Below are 21,224 nucleotides of genomic sequence, written 5' to 3'. Positions count from 1 at the left end.
CCTCCTCTCGGTAATACTGCACATGGGCATCGAGCCCTTTATTAGATTGTTTATCCGCAGGGGGGAAGAGTGAAGTAGTGAAATAGAGAATAGAATAGAAAAGATGTCCATGCAATGTATCTACATATGTACAATATTTACATATTAATAAACTGCAACGTCCACACGCATCCAGGGAGAAGGGAATCAACAGCACTACATACCACAAACAGATGTCTACTGGTAAGTAATATTTTCCGTTCTATGTCATGTGTGATTGTAGATACACATGCTGTGTATAGACTGTAAAGCAGTTCCTCCATGAAGCAGTAGCGTGTAGGAATTACAATTGTTTGAAAAGTGTTTTTAGTACTGCTTGTCCAACATTTGCTTGTTGACATGCAAATACATCTACACAATAATGTTTTGTAAAGGTATGTGGTGTAGATCATGTGGCTGCTTTGGAAATATCTGCTATAGGTATGTTACCTAAAAATGCCATAGATGCACCTTTCTTCCTAGTGGAGTGCTCTCTAGGTGGTACAGGTAATTGTTGTTTGGCGTTATTATAGGCAGTTTAAATATACTTGACTGCCCATCAAGCTATGCTTGCTTTAGATATAGGCTCTCCTTTACGGGGCACTGAGAAAGCCACTAAAAGTTGTTTTGTTTTCCTAAATCTTTGGTTCTATCTATATATAAATAAATAAGAGCCCTTTTTACATCACGAGAGTGTAGAGCCCTCTCTGCCACAGAATCTGGTTGGGGAAAGAAAACTTGTAATTCTATTGACTGATTGATATGAAATTGTGAAACTACGTTTGGAAGGAATTTTGGATTCGTTCTTAATACAATTTTTCCCTATGAATTTGGAAGAAAGGTTCTTCCAAAGTTAAAGCCTGGAGCTCACTAACATGTCTAAGGTAAGTGATAGCGAGTAAAAAAAGCTACTTTCCACAAGATGAATTGTAAAGAACAGGAGTGAAGTGGCTCAAATGGTGGAGCCATAAGCCTTGTGAGGACAATGTTGAGATTCCAGGATGGGGCTGGAGAATTCCTTGGTAGAATGATTCTTTTAAGTCCTTCCATAAATGGTTTGATAACTGGAATTCTAAACAAAGAAATGTGCTGTCTGTAACAGACAATCTCTTGTACTGTTGGCTTAAGAGGATCAATGTTTTGTGTTTGGCAATAGCAAACAAAAGGCTTCCATTTTGCTGCATAGCATTGTCTAGTTGTAGGTGCATGTGCTTCTATAAGAGTATTCATACATTGCTGTGGTAGTTGTAAATACCCAAATTCTATTACCTCAGGAGCCATATCACTAGGTTGAGCGATTCGGGATCTGGATGTCTTATTTGACCCTGATTTTGTGTTAGAAGGCCTGGTCTGTTGGGGAGCTTCTGATGTAGAATTACTGAGAGATCCAGGAGTGTTGTGAACCATGGTTGACGTACCCATGTAGGAGCTACCAGGATCATGTCGGGGGAAGATTGTTTGAGCTTCCGACTAAGAAAAGGAATGAGTGGAGGAGGGGGAAAAGCGTAAGCAAAGATCCCTGACCAACTCATCCATACAGCATTAACTTTGGACTGAGGGTGCAGATACCTGGAGGCAAAGTTTTGGCGTTTTGAGGGGTAGCAAATAGTTTTATTTGAGGTGTTCCCTACTTTTGAAAGTACTGGTGGTGGACTTGAGGGTGGGGTTCCCATTTAGGGACTTGTTACTGCATCCTGCTGAGCTGGTCTGCAAAGTGATTGTCTGTCCCTGGGAGACATTGTGCCACTATGTGAATGTAGTGAATTGCCCATTTCCATATTGTTTGCGCAAGATGGGATAGTTGATGAGGCTGGGTCCCCCCCCTGTTTTTGAAGATAGTACATGGCAGTCATGTTGTCTGTACGTATCACCAGTACCTTGTGTTGTCATTGTAGAAGGAACGCATTCATTGCTAGGAAGACTGCTTGCAGTTCCAGGTAATTGATGTGCAAAGACTGTCGAGTGGTGTCCCGTAGCCCTTGGACTGTGAGGAGATGAGCTTGCCAACCCATATTTGAGGCGTCTGTTGTGAGAGTGACGGGAGGAACAGGGTCTAAAAAGGGCCACCCCTTCATAAGGTTTGTGGCATTCCACCTATGCATCTGACCCTGTGCCTGAGACCATTGACGAGGGAGGCACTGTTGAAGGGGACGCATATGAAGTCTGGCATTAGGTGCAATGAAGATACAAGATGACATCATCCCCAACAGTCGCATAACAGCCCTCACTGTGTATGCCTGATTCTCTGTTAATGTAGCAATCATTGTTTGAAAAGCTTGAGTTCTGGCTGAGCGGGGAAATGCTAGTCCTAATTGTGTACTGAGAATCACTCCTAGATATGGCTGTATCTAGAGAGGATGAAAATGAGATTTAAGGTAATTGATGGTGAATCCTAGAGAGTGTAGTAGCCTCGGTAAGTTAAGTGTTGTGTTGACACTGTGTGAATGAACTGGCTTTGATGAGCCAATGGCCCAAACAGGGGAAGGCATGAATTTGTTGTCTTCTGAGATGTACTTCGACTCCTGCGAGACATTTTATGAATACTTTGGGAGCGGCTGTGATTCCGAATGGTAATACTTTCAATTGGTAATGTTTTCTGGCAACTCCGAATTATAGGTATTTGCGGTGACGAATTGGAATATGAAAGTAAGTGTCCTTTAGGTTTAACGCTGTCATGAAGTCGCCTTGTAGAAAAAGGGGAACAACATTCTGAAGAGTGACCATATAGAAGTGTTCTGAGAGGATCTAATGGTTTAAGGGTCTGAGATCGAACACTGGTCTGAGAGACCCATCTTCTTTTGGGTATTAAGAAATACAGGGAGTAAACTCCCGTGCCCTGGTGTCGTAATGGTACTGGTTCTATATCCCCTTTAAGGAGAAAAGAATGTACTTCCTCTTTGAGAAGAGCAAAATGTTCTTGTAAAAGTCTGAGAGTATGAGGGGGTATACTTGGTGGAGTGGAAGTGAGCTCCAGACATAGGCCCTCATTACGACCCTGACGGTTTGTAACCGCCAGGGCCGCGGGACGCGGTGGCACCGCCGACAGGCCGGCGGTGCCCCGCAGGGCATTCTGACCGCGGCGGCTTAGCCGCGGTCAGAGAAGGGAAACCGGCGGTCTCCCGCCGGTTTCCCGCTGCCCCCAAGGAACCCTCCAAGCCGGCGCAGCTTGCTGCGCCGGCTTGGGGATTCCGACTCCCCCTCCCGCCATCCAGTTCCTGGAGGTTCTCCCGCCGGGAACCGGAAGGCGGGAGGGGGAGTCGCGGGGCCCCTGGGGGCCCCTGCAGTGCCCATGCCAATGGCATGGGCACTGCAGGGGCCCCCGTAAGAGGGCCCGCTTGTATTTCACTGTCTGCATAGCAGACAGTGAAATATGCGACGGGTGCAGTAGCACCCGTCGCACCTTCCCACTCCGCCGGCTCGATTACGAGCCGGCTTCATGGTGGGAAGGTCGTTTTCACCTGGGCTGGCGGGCGGCCTTTCGGCGGCCGCCCGCCAGCCCAGGGGAAAACTTGGAATGCCGGCCGCGGTCTTCAGACCGCGGTGCGGTATTCCTGCGGCGCAACTTTGGCGGGCGGCCTCCGCCGCCCGTCAAAGTTGTAATGAGGGCCATAGTATGAAAGAATACGCAACTGAAACAATACCAACGGTGATAGAAAGATGGAGAGAATACCATTTTGGACGTATCGAGGCGAGAACTCGGACCGATAGGAACACATGTCCAAACCCAACGGTGGAGAAAAACAATCTAGCAAAGGACTCTATGCCCATGCACAGTATTACCGAGAGGAGGAGTCATTGAATCCCGTGACTCGAACAGCTTCCTCAAAGAAAAACAAGTTGTACTGCTCCGAACCCAACACTATATGGCGAGCTTATGCACAGCATGCGTATCTACAGCCACACATGACATCAAACAAACCTTTTCTTTATTCTTCATCTTCCTTCATTGATAGTATAACTTATGTACAAATATTCACTGCATTGTTGTAATTAAGCCATCAAGTATTTCATCATCTGCCCTGTTATGCGTGGGGTCTTCTCAAAGCTAAAGAATTAATGATTATGCTAATACAGGTACATCACTTTACAGTCCCCTTTATCAGTTAATACATCGTAGTCTAACTTACTTAGAGAGGTACAACCGTGGGGTATGGCAACGATGTAACACAGATGAACAAGAAACAGTGAGAATAATTGTGAAAACGAACTATATAGTAAGCATAATATAAAAATATAGTTTAACCAGATATGTGTGTGTATTAAACATACATATATAGATATGATCTATATGATATACATAATATATATGGGATATATATGTTATATGTACATATGATATATATGGAAAATCTCACTTACCCAGTGTACATCTGTTTGTGGCATGAGACGCTGCAGATTCACATGCTGTGCATATCCTGCCATCTTGTGTTGGGCTCGGAGTGTTACAAGTTGTTTTTCTTCGAAGAAGTCTTTTCGAGTCACGAGATCGAGGGACTCCTCCCCTTTCGGCTCCATTGCGCATGGGCGTCGACTCCATCTTAGATTGTTTTCCCCGCAGAGGGTGAGGTAGGAGTTGTGTATATATAAATAGTGCCCATGCAATGGAGTAAGTATGTATGTACATAATGTGACTAAAAGTGATATATTTACAAATTTACAAATGTACAAGTTTAATTTTTTATCAACTTATAACGGCTACAGGCTCCCGCGGAGGTGGGAGGGCGCATGTGAATCTGCAGCGTCTCATGCCACGAACAGATGTACACTGGGTAAGTGACATTTTCCGTTTGATGGCATGTGTAGCTGCAGATACACATGCTGTGCATAGATGAGTAAGCAGTTATCTCCCCAAAAGCGGTGGTTTAGCCTGTAGGAGTTGAAGTTGTTTGAAATAATGTTCTTAATACTGCTTGTCCTACTGTGGCTTGTTGTGTTGTTAACACATCCACGCAGTAATGTTTAGTAAATGTATGAGGTGTAGACCATGTGGCTGCCTTACAGATTTCTGTCATTGGTATATTTCCTAGAAAGGCCATGGTGGCACCTTTCTTTCTAGTGGAGTGTGCCTTTGGTGTAATAGGCAGTTCTCTCTTTGCTTTCGTATAACAGGTTTGAATAAATTTAACTATCCATCTGGCAATGCCTTGTTTGGATATTGGATTCCCTGCATGAGGTTTTTGGAAAGCTACAAACAATTGTTTTGTTTTGCGAATTTGTTTGGTTCTATCAATGTAATACATTAGTGCTCTTTTTATGTCTAATGTATATAATGCTCTTTCAGCTACAGAATCTGGTTCTGGAAAGAACACTGGGAGTTCCACGGTTTGATTTAAGTGGAACGGTGATATGACTTTTGGCAAAAATTTGGGATGTGTGCGTAGAACTACTTTAGGTTTGTGTATTTGTATAAAGGGTTCTTGTATGGTAAAGGCCTGTATTTCACTTACTCTTCTGAGAGATGTGATAGCTGTTAGGAAGGCTACTTTCCAGGTTAAATATTGTATTTCACAAGAGTGCATGGGTTCAAATGGTGGACCCATGAGTCGTGTTAATACAATATTGAGGTTCCACGAAGGAACTGGTGGTGTTCTTGGTGGAATAATCCTTTTTAGCCCCTCCATAAATGCTTTTATGACTGGGATTCTGAATAGTGAAGTTGAATGTGTAATTTGCAGATAGGCCGAAATTGCTGTGAGATGTATTTTAATGGATGAAAAAGCTAACTTAGACTTTTGTAAGTGTAGTAGGTAGCTTACAATGTTTTTTGCAGATGCGTGTAATGGTTGGATTTGATTATTATGACAGTAATAAACAAATCTTTTCCACTTATTTGCGTAGCAATGTCTTGTAGTAGGTTTTCTAGCCTGTTTGATGACCTCCATGCATTCTTGTGTAAGGTCTAGATGTCCGAATTCTAAGACTTCAGGAGCCAGATTGCTAGATTGAGCGATGCTGGATTCGGGTGTCTGATCTGTTGTTTATGTTGAGTTAACAGATCTGGTCTGTTTGGCAGTTTGATATGAGGCACTACTGACAGGTCTAGTAGTGTTGTGTACCAAGGTTGTCGTGCCCACGTTGGTGCTATTAGTATTAGTTTGAGTTTGTTTTGACTCAATTTGTTTACCAGATACGGAAGGAGAGGGGGAAAAGCGTAAGCAAATATCCCTGACCAACTCATCCATAACGCATTGCCCTTGGAGTGAGGCTGTGGGTACCTGGATGTGAAGTTTTGGCATTTTGCATTTTCTTTTGTTGCGAGTAAGTCTATTTGTGGTGTTCCCCAGCTTTGGAAGTAAGTTTGTAGTATCTGGAGATGAATTTCCCATTCGTGGATCTGTTGGTGATCCCGGCTGAGATTGACGGCTAACTGTTTTTGAATTCCTGGTATGTATTGCGCTATTTGGCGAACGTGATTGTGAATCGCCCAATGCCAAATCCTTTGTGCTAAGAGACACAACTGTGTCGAGTGTGTCCCTCCCTGTTTGTTTAGGTAATAAATTGTTGTCATGTTGTCTGTTTTGACAAGAATGTGTTTGTGGGCTATTAGTGGTTGAAATGCTTTCAACGCTAGAAACACTGCTAGTAGTTCTAACTGATTTATATGAAGTTGTTTCTGTTGAGTGTCCCATTGTCCCTGGATGCTGTGTTGGTTGAGGTGTGCTCCCCACCCTACCATGGAAGCATCTGTTGTGATCACGTATTGAGGCACTGGGTCTTGGAAAGGCCACCCTTGGTTTAAATTTATAGGATTCCACCATTGAAGCGAGGTGTATGTTTGGCGGTCTATCAACACTAGATCCTGAAGTTGACCCTGTGCTTGTGACCACTGTGTTGCTAGGCACTGTTGTAAGGGCCGCATGTGTAATCTTGCATTTGGGACAATGGCTATGCATGAGACATCATGCCTAGTAGTTTCATCACTAATTTTACCTGGAACCTTTGGTTTGGGTGCATGCTTTGTATTACATTTTGGAATGCTTGTACCCTTTGTGGACTTGCAGTGGCAATCCCTTTTTTTGTGTTGATTGTTGCTCCCAAGTATTGTTGTATTTGACACGGTTCTAAGTGTGATTTTTGGTAGTTCAGTGAGAACCCTAGTTTGTGAAGGGTTTCTATGACGTATTTTGTGTGTTGAGAACAATGTTCTTGCGTATTGGTTTTGATTAACCAATCGTCCAGATAGGGGAATACATGTATGTGCTGTCTTCTGATATGGGCTGCCACTACAGCAAGGCATTTTGTAAAGACTCTTGGGGCTGTTGTTATCCCGAATGGCAACACTTTGAATTGGTAATGTACCCCTTGGATTACAAACCTTAAGTATTTTCTGTGCAAAGGATGTATGGGTATATGGAAATACGCATCCTTAAGATCTAATGTCGTCATGTAGTCTTGTTGTTTGAGCAAGGGGATTACGTCTTGAAGTGTCACCATGTGAAAGTGATCTGATTTGATGTAAAGATTTAGTGTTCTGAGATCTAAGATGGGTCTTAGAATTTTGTCCTTTTTGGGTATGAGAAAGTACAGGGAGTAAACACCTGTTCCTTTCTGATGATTGGGTACTAGTTCTATTGCATCTTTTTGCAACAACGCTTGGACCTCTAGCTGTAATAGATCCATGTGTTGTTTGGACATGTTGTGTGTTCTTGGAGGCACATTTGGTGATAATTGTAGGAATTCTATGCAATAACCATGTTGGATAATGGCTAGGACCCACAAGTCTGTTGTTATTTCCTCCCAGTTTTGGTAAAAATCTGTTAGTCTCCCCCCCCCACTGGTGTTATGTGTTGGGGATTTGTGACACTGAAGTCAATGTTTATTATGAGGGGTTTTTGGACTTTTGAACTTTCCTCTAGTTTTAGGGAACTGTCCACCTCTGTATTGTCCCCGAAAGCCTCCTCTCTTATACTGGCTCTGGTATGTGGGTCTGGTTTGTGAGGTTGAGGGTTCTGTGGTTTGGCCCCGAAACCCCCCTCTAAATTGTGTCTTCCTAAATGTGCCTCTGCTCTGTGGGGAGTAGAGCGCGCCCCATGGCCTTGGCCGTATCTGTGTCCTTTTTCAGCTTCTCAATAGCTGTGTCCACTTCCGGCCCAAACAACTGCTGTCCATTAAAAGGCATATTAAGTACAGCCTGTTGGATTTTGGGCTTGAATCCGGAGGTGCGTAGCCATGCGTGTCTTCGAATAGTGACCGCTGTATTTACAGTTCTTGCAGCTGTGTCTGCTGCATCCATTGCCGATCGTATCTGGTTATTCGAGATACTTTGGCCCTCTTCCACCACTTGTTGTGCACGCTTTTGGAACTCTTTGGGCAGATGTTCTATAAAGTGCTGCATTTCATCCCAATGAGCTCTGTCATATCTTGACAGCAAAGCCTGTGAATTGGCAATGCACCATTGATTGGCTGCTTGTGCTGCAACTCTTTTCCCCGCTGCGTCGAACTTTCGACTTTCCTTGTCGGGTGGTGGTGCATCTCCAGAGGTGTGTGAATTCGCCCCTTTTACGTGCTGCGCCTACTACTACTGAGTCAGGTGTCAGCTGCTGCGTGATGTACACAGGGTCTGTAGGGGGAGGCTTGTACTTTTTCTCCACCCTAGGTGTGATGGTCCTGCCTTTCAAGGGCTCTTGAAATACTTGCTTTGCGTGTTTCAAAATTCCTGGTAACATTGGAAGACTCTGGTACTGACTATGTGTTGACGACAGAGTATTAAATAAAAAGTAATCTTCAATCGGTTCAGCATGCAGTGTCACATTGTGAAAAGCAGCTGCTCTGGACACCACCTGTGTGTAAGCAGTAGTGTCTTCAGGTGGTGATGGTCTTGCTGGGTAACAGTCGGGACTATTGTCTGATACAGGCGCATTATAAAGATCCCATGCATCTGGGTCATCTTGGCTCATCCCTGTGTGCTTTGGAGACTGCATCATAGGCGGGGTAGCAATTGGTGATGGTTGCAGTGAGTGTTGTGGTGATGGTGGCGGAGTTACTTGTTTTGCCACCTTTGCCTGTAGTTGTTTGTCTTTGTCTTGGAAAGCAAGTTTCCTTTTCATCCTTATAGGAGGGAGAGTTCTTATTTTCCCTGTATCCTTTTGAATATGGAGCCTTCTCTGTGTATAGTCTGGCTCCACTGCTTCTAGCTCTTGTCCGAATTTATGGCCTTGCAGTTGTGCTAAAGGCCTTGTTCCTCGGTGTACGAGCTTGTTTTCGGCTCCGAAGCCGGATGCTTCGGTACCAAAACCTTTTCAACAGTCTTTTTCAGCTCCAAAGCCATTTTTTGGGGTTTCGGTGTTCCGATCTCTCAGTGCCGGTATCTCGATGTCGAGATTGCTTGGAACCAGGGTCCCGGTGTCGAGTATGTTCTGTGCCGGTAATTCGAACGGAGTTGGATAACTTCGACACATGTGTGCCCTTTTTCGGTGCCAATGGACGGTCACCGATTTTACGGGTTAAGCCATGGCCTGCCGGCGGTGGCGTACCCTGGGCCTTCATGATTTTTACGTGAGTTTTGGCCAGGGCTGTTTTACTCACAGTTTTTGGCGTCTGCTCTGTTTCGGCCTCGTCCGAGTCAGCAATGGAGAAAGTCTCTTCTTCCTCGATGTCGTGGTGTCCTGACGGCGCCGACGCCATTTGAAGCCTTTCAGCTCTCCGGTCCCGTAGTGTTTTCTTTGACCGAAACGCCCGACAGGCCTCGCAGGTATCCTCTTTGTGTTTGGGAGACAAACACAAATTACAGACCAAATGTTGATCTGTGTAAGGATACTTGTTGCGGCATTCGGGGCAGAAGCGGAATGGAGTCCGTTCCATTAGCCTTGAAGACGCACGTGGTCGGGCCGACCAGGCCCCGCCGGGGAATCGAAGCCCCGAAGGGCCACCGGAGCTTTTTCTTGATTCGGTGTCGATCTGCATTAACTAACCTGATACCGAACGCAAACAATACCGTCGAATTTTCCGATATCTAACTAAGTTTCCGAACCGAAACACGGAGCGAAGAGGAACACGTCCGAACCCGATGGCGGAAAGAAAACAATCTAAGATGGAGTCGACGCCCATGCGCAATGGAGCCGAAAGGGGAGGAGTCCCTCGATCTCATAACTCGAAAAGACTTCTTCTACACATTCCATCGAACATATATATATATATATATATATATAGTCACTGAAAAAAATGAATGCGCCCCTACCATACACAGTTTTCACATCCATCATTTTATTGCAAATGTTGCAGCGATATTATGAATTACGTGATAGAAAATGTCCTAATTGATGTAATGCGTGGGGTAATTAGCAGTGCATGGCGAGGGCGCAACTTATAGTTACCTCAGGGCCCAAGTTATAGTTTCTTGAGGTAAGTATAACTAAAGCTGCTGAATTTCCATGGTTTTGAGCACGTGCAATTTGAATTAAACTATAACGTCCTTGTAACCTCTGGCCTTTTCAGTTGATTTCTAATGTTTTTAAATTCGAATTCCTAAATATAACGTGCCTGTAACCTTTGTTTTTTTCAGTGAATTTGGTGTAAATACATTCAACAGTTCTTGAGAAATTAAGGTTCAAAATGTATGTATATTTCACCCTCCAAATCCACTGTGGATCCTTTGCTGTGTATCTGTGGATCCTGCCATGCTGCGATTGGTCATCAAAGAGTAACTGTGGATGATCGGTGAGGCTGAAGGCAGGATCCTATTGGCTGGCCACAACCTCAAGTAAATGCTGTGGCCGTCATCTTGAAACTCAGGGACTCAGGCCCTGAGTTCTAGAAAATCAAACTAAAGAGGGCATAAGGGGAAGGATAGGGGTACCCTGACCCTCTGAGACTTGCTTGGGGCCAGAGTGAGACCCCACGATCAAAAGTAGAAATATATATATTTTATCGCCTTTTCAGTGTCCCGTAGATCCACCGTGACACCGAGAGTGGCTCTTTGTAGAATTACAGTACATCTGTAGGGCTTTAAAAGAAAAAAAAAAGGGAGGGGTTTGGTTGCAGGGCTTAAGGTGTGCACGGCTGGGTGCTCAACTACATGCCTAACGTGTGCAGGGGGCTTGTGCGGGAGTTGGAGAGAGAGAGAGATACGTTTATCTGCTTAAACTGCTTTTTTTTTTTTCTTTTCTATAGTACTGCCAACAATCTCTTTCTCTATCTTGTTCATCTACGTGCTTCATGGTTGCTGTCCCTCACAAGTGTACGACTATTAAGTGTTATTAACTGATCACTGGGACACTGCTATGAACCCTGGATGAGTGTGTTTTTTCGAGTGAACTAGCATAGACAGTAAGGCCAACAGAGCATATGCAGTATTAATAAAACACATATTTTTTGTTTGTTTTCTTACATCTGATGCAGCATACTGTTTACTCCTGTTATGTACAATAAGAATGGTTCATTAATAATGCTGCTTTCATTATTAGTAATAAAAAAGTGCCTCTTTGATGAGCAGACAATATAGAAGAGACAAGGCAGACCCTCAAAGAAGAGGAAAGGTGAAGTTTGTATTGCAAGTGGTTAGCTTAAAAGGCCTACCAAGTAAAATACTGACCAATAGGTACTTGTGACAAAGGGCCAGTATTTCCATAGAATCGTAAAGAAACAAAAAAAATTTACATGCATGCAAATATTTATTTGTGAATAGAAAAAATCTTTAAATTCAGCAAGAAGACGTACGAGACCAATGGCACAGAATATGGGAGGGTAGAAAACGAGAGAGTGTGCAGAGCTGGAACAGGAACCGAGTGAGCTATGGCTCATAGCACAGTTGACGGGTATAAAGAGTGGGGGCACGAAGTGGATACAATGTCACATATACCAGATGAAAACAGGGGGTAAGCATTCCCAGAAAGGCTGTGGTAAAAAGACTACAGGAAGCACAGTCGAGAAACTAAGTGGTCACAAAAAGGGTAAATGTGGGTACCCTGGGGTGAAGATGTTGCAGGCTAAGGTGACAGAAGAGCACAGAAAGCTTGAGGGCAAGTGGTGGAAGAGATGCCACAAAACAGATAACTGTGCATGAACAAAGTTTGAAAGAACATGAAGAATTAAGGGGCATGCAAAGTGTGGGGATACAGAGTGGGTAAAAAAGCATGATATGAGTGAAGATGAATAGCGTTGGCTGAGCAGGTGGCACATAGTGGGTATCTCTGGGACTAAAAGCACAGGGTTGAGGATCAAACGCACTTGAAAGAAGATCATCAGTGAAAGATTTCCCACGAGGAGGGGCCTCAAATAATCAAGAAGTAAATATGCTTACAATACAGGGAATTTGTGACTTTATCAACAAAGCATTTGCTCTGGGATCTAGGTCAATGTAGCAATGTTTTTAAATAGGGTTTAACAAAGACCAAGGGACTGATTAGTGAAATTCCTGCAAAAGCATATTTCTCAAACAGGTTGCAGTCGTCAATCTGCCCCCGACAGACTGGGCTGTAATCCCTTTCGCTGACTACCTCACAGTTCACTGATGCATGACACTATCAACTGTAACACTTTTTTTATTACAGCTACACTCTTGAAAGCGCTTCAATAGGTGACATGTTGTAAGTCCTTAATATATTTATCATAACAGTAAATACAGGGAGAGACTTTAACATATCCAATCAGCACAGCAGTGATGCATCAAAGAAGCCAAAACAAAGCTGAGACCAAACTGAGGCTTCATACATGATTCTGGAGGAAACCTCTTCAACAGCTTCAGAAACTGCGATACCACAAAGATCTCAAAAGAAAAACAAGCATTGACAAAGCCAATAAGTCTTGCCTATGTGAGATTTAATGGCTTTGCTAATGTTTTTAGCAATGTTGCAAATGGCTGAAAGTAACGTAGAAAAGCTACACAGCCAGTGGTGTCCACGTTATAGCGCTTTTTTAAAATTAATTTTCAGTGATGCTGCACTGAAGCTAGTGTTGCTGAATGATATGGCAAAAAAAACACTTACAAAGCCATTAGATCTCACATAGGCGAGGTATATTGGCTTTGCCAATGCTTGCTATGGAATGCCATGTGGTCAGTTAAAATAACTTATACAGTGTTTACAATGGCTTAAGTGCTAATGTTATAGAATGGAGAATGCCCTTGCCAAGGTGTTAATGTGTTCAGATTCAGAAGCATTTTAGGACCATACAAAAGCTGTGAAAATGTGCCATATACATGAGCTGAATGTAACAAGTTGTAGGCAGACAGAAAAGACCAACAGGTTACAGCTTTTATTACAGTGATGCTTTAGACTATGTGTTACTTTGAGTGTATTTTTTAGAAAGGAACCAAAAAAGCACTCCGGACTGCTTGTTTAGTGGCAAAATATAGCAATAATTGATGCTCAGTGGGTTTCCTAGAGCTTATGGCCCCTGTGCCACTGCACCTGCTGCACCATTCAGACAGTAGCCCTTGTGCCTGCAAGGTAACTGCACTTGTGACTGCTTGGTCAGTGGCAACACACAGTAATAATCAGTGCTCAGTTGGTTTCCAAGAGCTTTTGGCCCCAGTTCCACTGCACCATCCGAATTGTGGTCCTAGTGTCTGCAAGGAAGATGCGCTTGCGACTGCTTGCTTGGTGGTAACATAGCAGTAATTGGTGCTCAGTGGGTTTTCAAGAGCTTTTGGCCCTTGTGGCACTGAACCTGCTGCACCATCCAAGTCGTGGCCCTAGTGCATTCAAGGTAACTGCCCTTGTGACAGGTTTTTCAGTGGTAACACAGAGCAATAATCAGTGCTCAGTGGGATTCCTAGAGCTTTTGACCTCTGTGCCACTGCACATGCTGCGCCATCCAAACTGTGGAAACCGTGGCCCTAGTGCCTGCAAAGTAACTGCCCTCGTGACTGTTTGCTCAGTGGTAGATATAGCAATAATCGGTGTTCAGTGGGTTTCATTGAGCTTTTGGCCCCTGTGCCACTGCACCTGCTGCACCATTCAAATCATGGCCCTTATGCCTGTAGGTAACATGAGGAAATCGTTTATATAGAGTAATGTATGTGTTCCAAAAAAGGCACACTTGCAGACTAAATACATAATTATTTTGTGGGTAAGCATGAACACAAAAAGCTTTTATAAAAATTGCCTTTAAACGTATCCAACTCTCCAAAACGAGTTACCACAGATGTCATAAATAAAGTATATGGTTTACACATCAAAGTGAACACCAAGCATTGTAAAATTGTGCTACAATATGTCTGGCTCTTTCCTTAGAAAAGATCTTATCCTGTGCTTGACAGTGAGGAGGCCATAAACAGTGCAAATTGACCATGATCACCATATGTTAGGGTGACACCGAGACTGAAATGAGTTTTTGTACTTTGTTCCTAAAAAGGCAGTTTCACAAATCAAATGGACTCAGCAAAGAAGAGAATATTGCAAACAAACATGAAAATATTTTGTGCAGGTGACTAACGAGATACTTTTTGAGATGGCTTTCTGTAAAATAAAAATAAAAAAGGACACAAACAGGCAGGCACCATATAAGAAAGTGCGCTGCATTCATCTTTCCTGTAAAGGCTGTCACTTTGAAGTCAGCAGAAAGCAAAACAAAATAACCAGGCTCCTACAGCACAGCTTGACATTTGAACTCAGTCTTTGAATGCCCAGCAAACGTGACAGATAAGAAAAAGGTCTGTTGACAGAAAAGGAGTTTGTGGAAGTATTCAATGAGCACTGTTTTATCTTCAGGTGGGACAAACTGAACCTGGATAGCCTAAATCAAATTAAGACAGCAAAGGAGAAGCAAGAAAACGCGAGTTACAACCACAAAGTCAATCGCATTCGACGTAGTGTATGTATACCCATGTCAACTTTCTGAAACTCCCCAAGATGTCGTTTGCATACCTAGATAGCTGAGCAGTCTGGTAGGCTGCAACCTAAAAATGGATAGGTCGTTCAAGCTACTCCAAAATGTTTGGTTGGAACTGTTGTTAAGAAACCATCTAAAATCAACACCTGCAAATCCTCTTTAGAAGATGGAAATCAAAAGCAAGTGCCACAGACATAGAAACCTTTAATAGTTGAAGATGCTGCTCTCACAAAGATAGAACCTCATCTACTTGCTACCACACAGACATCTTATGCTCTTTGTTTTTGCACTCATCATCACATCCATAATGTCAATACCTCACTGCAATACACCTCAACCCTACAGAAGTCACCCGTACAAACGCAGACTGGTGATGTTTGGGTGCAACAAACAGCCTATCTCTGAGACAGCACAAATGGGAATACCAGTGGTCTGATGTATTTTGCTAATGCTGACAAGGAGCCACAAAATACAACTTCCTGGGCCAATTCAGAGTCAATAAAGATACTGTTATGGTTTGAAAATGATGTACAATATTGAAAGTGCAGGGAAAAGATACTTTTACTCCCAAATCACAGCTTTTCAGAATTTCAGAGGGAAAATTTAAGCACTCATTATAAGTACATTTGTGGAATCCTCACATTTCCATAATAGTTCAGACCTCAACAATATTAACACTCCACTCCTGGGAAGACATCTCAAGCCTCCTTGGAACATCTGCCTGGACATCACTCTCTATCAACACATGAGCACCGTGAATATCTACTGAATGCCATTATAACCAAATCTTTCATTACTTGTGTACAAGGTAGAAAACCTGTTAAGTTCAACCTTGTCATTTTGAGTACACCAACAAAGTGATGTCGAGTCCTCTTTCACTGCATGAGACTATGCACATTTAGATTTTATATGTGCTTCCAACCCAGTCAAAGGGGCATGTGTCACCACTTTCATATGATGCTTCGGGATTGAAAATCACATCTGTTCGGTCCTGCGACGGCCCACCTGATTGTGCAAACACAGTGGATCTCCATCAGAAGATCAGATCCACGGCCCGAGAAACAAGAACCGTCAAAATTATAATCCACTCACTGAATAATAGGTCCAACTTTTTTTTTTAACTCATAATCTCTCTGGAAGCATGCCAAGCACTGACATCTTGAGATCTGGTATATCACCGTTCATCACCTTAAGGCTCTATATGAAGTTGTCTGCTTTAGAAAAATGAACTTCACACTTATAACGATCCTGAAAATGAGATGAACCTTCAATAAACTTTTGAAAGGATCTAACAATATCTGAACCTGGCCTTACCGTGGACACATTTTGCACACATACAGACAAGCAAGTGAGGCACTGAAATCATTAATTCATCATTTCTTCAGACTGCACCTCACTCGACCCGTCATGCCTCTTTCTGAAGATGCAGATCAGGCTAGTTCTCCATCACCCCATTTATGGATAGGTGGGTAGCACAGCATCAATCTCCTATGCTGGTTACACTGCTATGCAGGACTGGCAGAATGTATAAGGGGGGAGTGGAAACAAGGGGACCAACAACTGTCAACTAAGTCATAATGACATGGAACTCCTACTTGAAAGATTTAACTGCGCTACCGGGACAAAAGTCTCCCTCACATGCTCCACAACAGCCTTGAATCTTGGTCCCAAAGAAGTTTCCCAAATTACTCCACAGTCCAGGACGTTTCCTCACTATATGGGTGAGTTTTTCTCTTTGTCTAGTTTTCCTGATAAATGTATGTTTTGGAAAGGCCAAGATCACTTTTGTGTTTCCTTGGTGCCAATCCTGCCAAAAGAAATCAATGGGAGTCCTGGACCATCAATATAGGAATAGGTTTATTCATCAATTTGCACAGATTCTCGACTCCCAAGAGGCAAAACTACTCAAGCCACCAGCCTGTTTTTCGTAAAGGCCATGATCTTTTGAAGTCATAGCACGTCAAGCTTCAGGTTTTCTGCTGCTATGACAAACTGCCAAACACTACAACACTCGTAAGATGTATTACTTTATTATTTTGCATAAACTGTACTCTAAAACTCCAAAGGCCAGAAGTGGATCCTTAAAGTTGAGAGACCTTAGCTTATATAATCTATAGTAACATGAAATGTTTATGAATTAATGTGTGATAATGCCGCATAGAAATTGTATTCATACATTTTGCTTAAACGTGCACTTGAAATGTGACCACGGGGAGAGGCCGCTAATGTATACGTGGATTAATGAAAATGACTAATGTTGATATTAAAGTATGATTTATACTAATTATTAATGATTACGTTTTTGAAATTGTACTAATGAATTTTGTAGGCCTTAAGTTAGCATGAGCCGAAGTTTAGCTGCCTGGCTCTCATATTAAATGTGTTTTTCTAAACATGCAGTGTGCTGACTCGCGAAAGGACATGACCTCTTGTTTTTTCCAAACTAGAAGCAGAATGTAACCATAGTATATCCGTTCTCATGAAATTCACATTGCTTGTTGAAAATGTTAGTCAAAATGCAACAGCGTAGATTAGTATAATGTACAAGGTCGTTCAAACCGGTGAAGACAATGGAGCTACTGACCGAAAAATGTGCAAAGAATTACAGAAGGATGAAATCATACCAGACGTGCTACCTCTGAAGACGTCAATCATATGGACCAATAAAATGTCTGTAAAATAATATGGGGTGAAAGATTAATGACAATCTGTTTTCTAATAGAGTAAAGATAGTGGGATATAACCGTAAACCAATGAAATTTTAGGGGAATGTACAACGAAAAAGGGATAAAAACCCATGACACAGAGAACCATTAGAATTGAGTTAGGGAATGCTATTGATTTTATCCAGAAACTTTGTCACTCTGTTTGGTGACCTATTGGTTTACTAAAACCATCCTCTTCCTTAGATTGCCCATTTACACTTTGCCTCCTTATGAGGGAAGTGGCCCTTTTGCCCCAGAGCTGAGTTCTGACTGATGGTGAATCAACTGATGTCCTGAAGACGAAGACTGAACCTGAGTGCTGACCTAAACCTTGGAGGGTAACTATGACAATGCAATTGTGATTTGTCTGTTTGCTTTTCCTTTCTAGGTACCAACTGCTTACCTTTGACAGAGACCGTAGCTAGATATTTTCCAAATTGGTGTTCTAAATTGTTTTGCATGAAGCCCAACATGCCAATGCTAATCAGTGGTTAGGACAGGTGCTCACTAAAACTGACGCAAATAGACAAACGACTGAATCTATGTTTTGTGAACTGACGCGTTGATGACACTCTGCTAAAGTTGATCTATGTTCACGCCGTGTTATGTTCTGATGTTCGCGATTCTTGCCTTAATGAAATCTTATCAGAGTTGCCATATCGTGACTATGCTGTTTTGTTTCTTGGTTATGAGATTAACACATCTACTTTTAGAATTGTAACTAATAGGGAATAAAACTCATAAACCTCTACTAAACTGGTGTGGTTATTCATGACTGCAAGGTCATGGTGGTGTCTCAAGTTGATTAATGTCTTTGAATACAGTAAAATGCATTGTTGTAATAAATATTTATAACATTATTGACATATTGATTGACATATTGATTAGCTATCTCGTTCTAAGGTCTCTCTCAACTGGGTCAAAAGATTAATTGGCGTAAAACGAGTCCTAATGTGTGTACTGCCATTTGTTAAATTTTGTTTTGACCAATGACTTTGTGTTTCACCACTGCGCATATTAATTGCTCAATGTTCACCAGTAGCACATGGTATGTTTTGTTCAGTTTAGCCGCCTATGGGCTTTGACATGGTATTAGCCATTACTTTCTGTATTCAGTTGAGCCGCCTATGGGCTTTGACATTGCATTAGCCATTACATTCTGTATTCTGCCTATTGGCTTTGACATGCTGTATCCAGTCTAGCCGCCTATTGGCTTTGACATGATGTATTCAGTTTAGCTGCCTATTGACTTTGACATGCTATTAGATATTCTGCCTATCGGCTTTGACATGATATTATATATTGCATTTTATATTCAGCTTAACTGCCTATTGGCTTTGACATGATATTATACATTACATTTTGTATTCAGCTCCGCTGCCTATTGGCTTTGACATGATATTATACATTGCATTTTATATTCAGCTCAGCTGCCTATTGGCTTTGACATGATATTATACATTGCATTTTGTATTCAGCTCAGCTGCCTATGGGCTTTGACATGATATAAGACATTGCATTTTGTATTCAGCTTAGATGCCTATTGGCTTTGACATGACACTAGACATTGCATTTGATATTTAGGTTAGCTGCCTATTGCCTTTAACATGACATTGCATTTGATACTTAGGTTAGCTGCCTATTGCCTTTAACGTGGAGTTAGATCTTGCAGTTGAGAATCCAAGCTGTATTTTTCCAAGCTGTGTTTTTGCACCAGAGAACCAAGATGTTTTTCTCACAGTAGACTAGACATGATAAGAGAGAGTACATGGGTGTTGTTCTCTCTGCTTGAGCTTGGGAACAGGAGTAGTCTTGGAGACCTGGCCAGTCTCCAAAAGGCTTGCTCAGTTTCCCAGGTCTGAGAGGAGGGGGCACACCTTTGTAACGAATGTAACAGGCTGCAGAGAGTCAGATTCGAATCTGCCGGACCTCGTGCTGGAGCTTGGCGCCAGCTGCCAGCAATCCCGTGTGGGTAGATGAATCTCTCTTTCTCGCGGCTGACAGGGGTCATCAGCTTGCAGACCTTAGAAAGATGAAGCTGTAGATAGTTCCCACACGGTGAAGTGTTTGTTTTGCTTTGCATTCAATATCTTATAAATATAACCTGCTGTGTATATTGCAAACTGATATATTTTGTTTGATTAACGCGGACTTGAAAGCTACTAATTCGTCATTCATAAATATTGTGGTTGGGGAAGAATTAACAACAATAAAAGTCTTCTTTGACCTCAGAAGTGCATTTCTGTTGTGTTATGTTAGTGCTTAGAAACTAGATAAGAGGAAAGCACTACAATGTGTAATAAATTATTATAAAGGGACGCGTTAGCAGTTCTGGTAGCAGAGCGACGGTTTGGCCCTTTGGGGCCCTAGGACGGAGAATTATTGTTTAGATTGTTTTTCTTAGATAATGCAAATTGGAAATATGATGTGTTTCTAAATTCCCCATGACTTTCCCGGGATCTCGGAGCCTGCCTAAGTGAGTTGGGAAAGTTCTCGGCGTTTTAGCATGTGTGGTGTAGGATTTGCGCTTGCTCAGCTTATGCATTTTGCAGGTGATTTGTGAAGTTTGCGTGTATTTAGGCCAGGTAATGTTGTTTTAGTAGGAGTGGGCGTACTCCGCAGTATGAGAGTAGGGAAGTCGGTGTACTTCATATGAGTGTGGCGCTTTGTGCTCAAAAACAAGGATCCACGTGGTTGGTTGTTAATGTACGGACCCGTCGCGGTCTAAGACTCCAGAGTATATTGACAAGTGTAGGAGACACTTGGGTTTATGTTGTAATTTGTGCAGTTTAGTTAGGTCTATCGGGCGTGGTTGACAAGTCGAGTTTGAGTCAATAGTGTGTGAAATCTTCGATGGAGATTTGGCAAGTTCTAAAGTGCACTAGGACAAACCATTGACAAGTCGAGAGTAGGATTTGCGGGTCGAATTCTGCTTGCGTATGCGGGAACTGAGAAGGAGAGAGTAGGGGCCGAGGCTTAAAGTGAAATCTCTATAAAGTTCTGAAGCGAATGTGTACCCTTCCTTTAGTAAACCGGCAACTTTGAGTTGTTGTTATTGCTAAAGGTGCTTTCAGTAATTTGCATTAGTTTGGTGCGAATCCAGTGAGGGGCGGACAAGCCGCAAGACTTTGTCAGCTGCAGTGTGTGTGACGTCAGTGGTGCCGCGCTGGGATAGGTCAGTTGCCGAGAGGGGTCGCGCACGGATTGGCAGCCGTCCGTGAGAGGCAATAGGTTGAGAAAGGTGGGTGAAGAGTGTCCTGGGAATTAAAGTCGCTTCCTGATTAAATACAAAACAAATTAAAGACGCAAAGATGAATTTTATCAAAGCTTTTAGAAGCGCTCTGAAAGGAGACGCATACATTATGGCAAGTGAAGGGGAGCCTACACCGCCTGAGGGTACTCCAGCCTATATAGTAATGGAGGAAAAGGGATTTTTGCTTTGCTTATGGATGAAACAGTGGTGCAAATTGACAGAAAAGGAGAGATGTTTGGCGTTTCCAGAACACGGAACGTTCAATACAAGAACTTTAGAAAATTTTAGGTGGATGTTAAGTGTACAAAAGCCACCTCCGAGGCCAGCTCAGTATGAGGCATTAGCAGTCTGGGATTTAATGGCTATTAAACAAAGACAGCAGAATTTCGAGAGGAGAAAGAGAAGGGCAGAAAAGACCTTAGCTGAGGCTAGATGGGACAATATGAGCAAAATGTGGAGAAGAGGAATAGTTGACGGAC

At 42.7% G+C, this 21,224-nt stretch overlaps 1 protein-coding gene across 6 annotated transcripts in view; it reads right to left on the bottom strand.

The window, feature by feature from the left end:
- ARFIP1 (ARF interacting protein 1) overlaps positions 1-21,224 on the bottom strand; it is a 359,169-nt gene that overhangs the window by 67,059 nt on the left and 270,886 nt on the right. The gene's annotated exons all lie outside the window — the stretch shown is intronic.

Source organism: Pleurodeles waltl, chromosome 1_2 (genome assembly GCF_031143425.1).
Source record: "Pleurodeles waltl isolate 20211129_DDA chromosome 1_2, aPleWal1.hap1.20221129, whole genome shotgun sequence".
Classification (NCBI taxonomy): Eukaryota; Metazoa; Chordata; class Amphibia; order Caudata; family Salamandridae; genus Pleurodeles; species Pleurodeles waltl.
This window is presented reverse-complemented; position numbering and strand designations above follow the sequence as displayed.